At 38.7% G+C, this 7,666-nt stretch overlaps 1 protein-coding gene across 1 annotated transcript in view; it reads left to right on the top strand.

Moving 5' to 3' along the window:
* The window catches only part of polr2eb (RNA polymerase II, I and III subunit E, b), a 311,979-nt gene that overhangs the window by 98,744 nt on the left and 205,569 nt on the right, over positions 1–7,666 (top strand). The gene's annotated exons all lie outside the window — the stretch shown is intronic.

Raw genomic sequence — 7,666 nt, 5'->3', positions numbered from 1 at the left:
CTAATACTATTACTAATATACCATTACCATGACTACCACAACTATAAAAGCTGCTATACAAACTTCAATTTATGCAAAAATAAATTTTAATCTGAAAACTCATGAATAGAGAGAGAGAGAGAGAGAGAGAGAGATGATATAGAATAGAAATAATATTCACTCAAAAGTAAAAATATACTCGTCAGAAAAGTACAAGATGTTATGGAATTGTACTTAAAAAGCGGCCTATACTTTCTGTTTAAGTGGTTTCTTTCTTTTCAGTGCTTAGATTTGACAAAGAACACAGTGTGTTTCCTTGACAGTTATTTATGGATTAGAGAAGCAGCGTTTCATCTGTTGTGCATCAATAATAATAACATGCCCACTCATAAGTAATTATCCTGGTACTTTGCTGAGGCAAAGACCACAGATGCAGAAAAGGAAGGACTTATCTAATCCACTCTATCAGCATGTTTCTGTCTGATGTGCTGCCCCTATCCACCTCGCACATGCTAACTATGCATTCTGTTTGCTTGACATGGGCTTTAAATCAAATACTGTGACCGTAAATAAATGTAAATCCATGATGAGAATCACAAAGATTGACAACAGCCCCCTAGAGATAAAATAAACAATTGGAATCTGTATGGAAGCACTTTTGAGATGCTCCTATAATGAATGCAACACACAATTATAATTAAATCAGGGATTAATGAGCATCTTATGGGGAATATATTTGTAAATGGTCTTAAATAGAAATTTATTGACTTTGCTGTGGAAACAAAATGATCATCTGGATGAAAATAAGACATTTGCATACATTGGTAAACATCATCGACTGGGTAATCTAACCACTTAGCGGCAATATGGATTTTTCCGTTTCCCTATGCATCCAGCCCTCAAGCTCCTGTACAGGAAACTTGTCGCTGGGGGAGAATTTACTATAGGAATGTTACATCTTTACATCCCGGTAGATTTTATTTTGATTCACAGGGGCAAATAGACAACTTGAATCCTATTGACATTTCAGCAATCGTTTGATCAGTGCTAAGAATACAATATAGTTTGCACTGTTTGTTCTGTTCATACAATTGTCTATTTTATTCGAGTTATTTTTGCATGCCTATTTGATTACAGTTTATATTCTTACTATTATCATTCATTATTATCTGTTATATGACCAAATTAAGCTCCTAGTTTGTAATTTTTGTCACTAATATTGGCAATAAAATGTATTCTGAGTCTGAAAACAGTTGCAGGGATAAATTCACTCACTTCAACCACTCTGCCTTTAGAGTAATAACGTTTATTGCATATGGAAGGGCATTGGGCTTAAAATCTAAAACAAAAGTGTCTTTCTTTGGTCAACACTAAAACATATTCAAAAATGATCATGTTTGCAGCTTGTTTCTAGAGACATCGTAATGAAACATCTGCCGGAGAGCCACTTGCCATTAGCCTTGATAATATCACTAAAAACTTCCAAAATACAAAGTGAATTTTAATGCCCCAACATGGATAATCCAGCCTGATGAAACCTTGTTGAAAAGACAGAAATTGTCCCTCGGGGAATACGTCTTCAGTTACTGTGATCTATGCTGAAACCAGCCAGTAGGAGGCAACTTGTGCGGCAAGTTCATGATAAAATATACAGACTCACTGCACTGACTGCACTGACTAATTAAAATGGAGAGGGGTAAAACTCAGCCAGTGTTAATGTTTATGACCTTGAATGTGCATCTTTGACAAAGCATGACTGTACTCCATAAGCATGTGTTTTATGAGATGGATAATGACACAGCCAGAATCCCAAACTGTGGAGGTGAGAGAAGTAATTGCCTGCAAAAGCTGCAAGAAGCAAAAGAAAGCAATCAGAAAGCTAAACTATCCTCCAGGAACATTACAATTCTGGTGCAAAATGGTCCACGTAATTGCTAATTTGCTGCAAGAAGTTATTTTTCTGCTGTAAAGAAATTATTGTTGTTTTCACTTTTTCAACTGAATTCACAATTATGTTAGAAAAAACCTCTCTTATTTAAAAAGACCCCACATTTGTAGTGCTGGTTGTGACATTAGTTTCATGTGTGCGGTCCAAGACACTGCAATTCATCTCATATCCCACTCACACAGCATGGAGGAATGTCCTTTCAGAAGTTGGCTTAAAGTGCAGTAACCACACACTGCGTCACAGCTCCTCTCATTGTGGGGCTGCTGTCATCCCAATAAACCTCCGTGCGTTTAACCTCCATCTTTACAAAGTGCCTTCTCGCCCATCTCCACAAGCTACAGCGATGAGAGGAATCACATCGCATCAATCACTGCATAAGAAACAAAAAATGGAAAAACAACTAAAGTTTGCCTGAAGCAGCAACTTCTTTCAAGTGTTTGATAAGATGTGTTGTTGGGAGCAGAAAAGAGCAAGAAGCGCTATATATAATATATGTTGCAGACACAATCAAAATGCCTTTCATGGTTGTTGATTGAAAAGGTGAAGTTGGGCATGTGTTGCTTTATGTTTGGAACTGAGAGGACACATCTGTATTCAGGGATGGGCAGAATGCTTTTACATCGGATTGTTTTATGTTTTAGTATAAAAACACAACATAGGATTGATTCCATTTTTATTTTTTATTTTTTAATCAATGTTTCAATCCAAAATTACACGACGACGTACTGCCTTATATTACTTTGATATGAGGAAAGTCTTTAATTTTAGGAATGTAACTGTTTTGTGAACACCAACTGTTTTTCATTTTTAGTTTGACACACACAGCTGACATTACACTTGATTACACTTGATTACACTTGATTACACTTGATTACACTTGACACTACTCAAGTCTGGGGATCTACTCTGGTCCAGGGGTCTCCTCAAGAGTTGGGGGCTTAGCTGGAGAAGAATGAGCGAGCTCTGCAGCGGTCTTAATTTAGTCCTCTGAAACCGATGTTGGTCCTGAGGCTGTGGGTCACACAGGAGCTCAGAGGAGACAACCTCAGGAAGGACAATCTCTGTGATTAGGTCTGAAGTCAGGGGGATTTTGTTTTAGAACTCAACACTACTTCCTGTAATTTGGAAGTTTAATTTTGGAAATTTGAAAACTATGATAAATATATACCACAAGTTCTATAACCCCAAACTAAGACAGGAGAACCTCTCATAACTTTAATGTAAAGAGGGTGTTGGCTTCACAGCTACAGTTGCTTTGCAAGTGTAGTGTAGTACATCCCAAAAGTTCTTTAAAAAGACATTCTCTTTTCATTCAAAACAACAGTCATATCCGCGTTACGGTTGCAGAATAGTGCAAAAGGTTTCGATGGAATGTGACCACCCCCAACAACGCCTCAAGACAGCGACCCCTGGTGAACTAGAATCTTCTACTGCAGCCAAAGCCCTTTCGTTCTCTTGAGCACAGGCATATTCTGTGTAACCAAATGTATAATTAATTGCTTTGGTATTTTTGTTCACTGACTCAGAACTTCAATTCAGAAGATGAGACTGACGGTACGAGGTTATTGATGTTTAATTACCTACAATACTACACGAGTGGTGTCCATAATGTAATAGCTAGTCCCAGAGAATTATGCATAACATATTGGTGACACTGGTGAGGATGAAACTAAACTAATCTACCACACAAGAATACATGAGATTGAAATCAGTGTACTGCTTATTTTTTAAATATACGGTAGTCTACAGAAGTATCCCAGGGACAAGAATAAATCAAATGTATTTATGTTATATTTATACATATATTTCTTTCTAATATTATTTGTTCTATCTTTTTATCTTATTTTGTTGTTTTTGTTCACTACAACACAACATAAAAACAAAGACAGAGTGAGTAATCCACAGAAAGTCAGCTCTCGTTACCCAGAGACTTGATGGTCACAAATCCCTGTACAAACTGCTGCAACATTTTAAAGCCTAAGTGATTAATTTTTAACAATTTTACCCAAATCTAATATGGGCTATAAATAACCTGTGAACAAGGCGATGTTCTCTAGGTATGTTGCTCAAGGTTTAGATTACAACTTTAACCAAAAGCACACTCCCCCAAGAGAGAAATTAGTACTTGCTGGAAGGTTTCTGGATATTTTTACTCCAGCACTTTAAACTTGCTTCATTGTATTCTATATTTTTATGAGGAAAATATTTTTTTCAGTATTTAATTTAAGGTTCAACACAGTGTGTACAATAGCATTGTTAATTTCATTGCAGGTTTGGAAAATTACAGTACTTTACTTACCATTGTCTGGTTGCTTCTTATCAATTACAGTTTAAACAAGAGGTTTTGAAGATTTATTCCTCAAATATCCAGTAAAATGCACATCTGTATTTTTCCCATTCCCCAAACGTTGTAAGAACAGCTTGGATCTGTCCGTCATGTGACAATAGTAAGACCAGCCTTCTGCTGCTGTAACCACTGATCATCAGAAAATATGTCGGTGTAATCCCTCATTCGTCCAGGCGTGTTCCATAGTAGAAAAAGCTTCAGTTGTAGTCATCTGGACTCAGTTTGAAAAATAGACGTTTCGACTCTCATCCAAGAGTCATTGTCAATAAAAGAATTTAGGTCGAGAACTCCGATATTAATACTGTTCTGTGGTAAGACCCGCCCATTGGGAGGAGCCTTCCTGAAGTAGAAAGAGTTGTTTGTTTCAACAGAAACTCCCCCCTTGTATCTACCGAGCTAGCCTATTCAGAATCTTAATGGGCTATTAGAAACCTCTTTGTCTTTGTGAGACCCTGGCTCAACCACCCTGAGTACCTGATTAGCATCTAAATGTCCTGGTCCTGGTCCTCTACCTTTCCAGGGGTTCAGTATTCCATTATAAATAACAGGAAGATTAAACCTTAGCCCTCCATTTCTGTTTAAAGACGGTCTTTCTTTTTTAACAAAAATAGCTTCCTTGACTCCTCTTTCAAACCATCTTTTCTCCCTGCTTAAAACCTTCACCTCACCGTCTTCAAACGAGTGATTAGAGGCTTCAAGGTGGAGATGCACGGCGCTCTGAGGTCCTGAACTTGTATTTCTTCTGTGCTGATAAAGCCTCTTGTGTAGAGGCTGTTTCGTCTCACACCGTTCTTTACAGCTTTCTTCACTGCATTGGATCGAATAAACTACATTGCTCTGTTTTTGAGTCGGCAACTTGTCCTTTGGGTGAACCAGTTTTTGTCTTAAAGTGTTTCCTGGTTTAAAATAAACAGGGACTTTGTGTTGTCTAAAAATTCTCTGCAGTTTTTCCGACAGGCCAGACACATAAGGGATAGAGACACCCTTCCTTCTCTGTTCAGTTTCCCTTTTGTCCTGCTTCTTGGTTCTCTTCACTCTGTTGAGAGCCCAAGCGGGGTAACCACAGGCTGAGAGGGCATTTCGGACATGTTTTTCCTCTTTCTTCTTGCCCTCTGAGCTGGTGGGCACACCTTGAGCTCTGTGTTGTAAGGTTCTGATCACCCCCAGCTGATCACTTTAAGACAAAAACTGGTTCACCCAAAGGACAAGTTGCCGACTCAAAAACAGAGCAATGTAGTTTATTCGATCCAATGCAGTGAAGAAAGCTGTAAAGAACGGTACATAGGTGAGACGAAACAGCCTCTACACAAGAGGCTTTATCAGCACAGAAGAAATACAAGTTCAGGACCTCAGAGCGCCGTGCATCTCCACCTTGAAGCCTCTAATCACTCGTTTGAAGACGGTGAGGTGAAGGTTTTAAGCAGGGAGAAAAGATGGTTTGAAAGAGGAGTCAAGGAAGCTATTTTTGTTAAAAAAGAAAGACCTTCTTTAAACAGAAATGGAGGGCTAAGGTTTAATCTTCCTGTTATTTATAATGGGTTACTGAACCCCTGGAAAGGTAGAGGACATTCAGATGCTAATCAGGTACTCAGGGTGGTTGAGCCAGGGTCTCACAAAGACAAAGAGGATTCTAATAGCCCATTAAGATTCTGAATAGGCTAGCTCGGTAGATACAAGGGGGGAGTTTCTGTTGAAACAAACAACTCTTTCTACTTCAGGAAGGCTCCTCCCAATGGGCGGGTCTTACCACAGAACAGTATTAATATCGGAGTTCTCGACCTAAATTCTTTTATTGACAATGACTCTTGGATGAGAGTCGAAACGTCTATTTTTTCAAACTGAGTCCAGATAACTACAACTGAAGCTTTTTCTACCACTGATCATCAGGTTCAGTCTTGTGCACAGCGGTACAGTACCACTACTTTATCAGGAGTATTATCTATAAGCTATTCATGCATTTTAATGTAGATGCTACAGGCAATGGAGGAAATTGGATGATCAACTTTACTCCTAACATATGCCATAACGTGTCAGTAGGGAGATTCCCTCCTCCTCCGTGGGCTGTTCTTGAGCATAACTCTTGCTCAGGTACTCTCTGTGCGTGGATGCTGTCACCTTTGACCTGTGGGACTTTGTGGAATTGTTTCCAATGCACTCTAGCATATTATTGGAAGAAAAGCGCTTTATAAATAAAGTTTGATTGACTGATATTGCCTAAATATTCTGCCTGAACTACCAGCAAGTATATCACTGATCAACCAAAACAAGATGGACAAACTGAAAACCTTGCTACATGATCTCAAAATAAAACCTTGACCTTCGCTGCTTTTCTTTTACTTACTTTTCTTAACTTTACAAAGCAAACCTTTTGGCAAGAAAAAGAAAGTCCAGTCCCAAGTCTGAGGAGCGGAGCAGTGACAGCTGCCCTCAAGGGCCATACAACAGAAAGTGTTGAGATTTTTTTTTACTGAAAATACATCTGAATGAGAAAAGGTTTATTGTCATTGTCATTGAACACAGATCACAAACATAGGAACTTGTTAAGGAGTTAATGTGAGACATAAAACAATGAATAATAAAATAATTATAATAATAAAATAGTAACGTATACATACAATACAAATTTTGAGTCACTGTATTTAGAGTTGACCTGACTCCACACAATCATACAACCCATTGTCAGCAAACACACTCACAAAACCAAAATATGCTCAATAGGCTGAGTACCCACCCGTACCCACCAGGACACTGACACAGGGCCACCAATACATTTGAGCTGCTAAACATACAATTTCACAACAAAACACCGACAGTTAATTCACTCTAGATGAGTATGATGTTATGTATAGTTCATTAAGAATTTATTGGAAGTTTGTATAACCTTGGTTGGCTACTGGAAGCAGTCCTTGTTTATTTTAGTATGCATTGGAAATTAGATTAGCCTTTATTGCCCCTGTAGGGAAAGTTGTCCTCTGCATTTGACCATTTATTACCACTTGGGCATAGCCCAGTAGTTGAATGTGTGACCTTCAGTGCTGTGAGGGCAGAGGGCTTGCCACTCTGCCACTGTGCCGCCATCTGAAGTCTGAATTCAGTCTGAAGGGGAAACAAGATTGCCACAGGTTTGAATAAGAGCTGTGCATCAGTAAGTCCATTTGGCATAAACATACGTGTCAAAAATGTACAATCACTTTTTTAAGAAGGGAATATTTTTTTATGACTAAATGCAAAAAAGGACACATACACTATGACTAACATGGATCATCAAACCCCAAATGCTCTGAGGTCCGAGGACTAGCTTCAGTTGGTGGTGCCTGTTGGTGGTTGGCCCTAAAGTCTTGATCGCTCTGTCCCGTCATGTCTGAGCAGCCTCCACAGAGTGTTTTAAGTCT

Source organism: Eucyclogobius newberryi, unplaced genomic scaffold (genome assembly GCF_026437365.1).
Source record: "Eucyclogobius newberryi isolate DKJ021-1_F unplaced genomic scaffold, fEucNew1.0.hap1 SCAF_9, whole genome shotgun sequence".
Taxonomy (NCBI): Eukaryota; Metazoa; Chordata; class Actinopteri; order Gobiiformes; family Gobiidae; genus Eucyclogobius; species Eucyclogobius newberryi.
The sequence above is the reverse complement of the archived record's forward strand: the minus strand, read 5'-3'. Positions and strand labels throughout refer to the sequence as shown.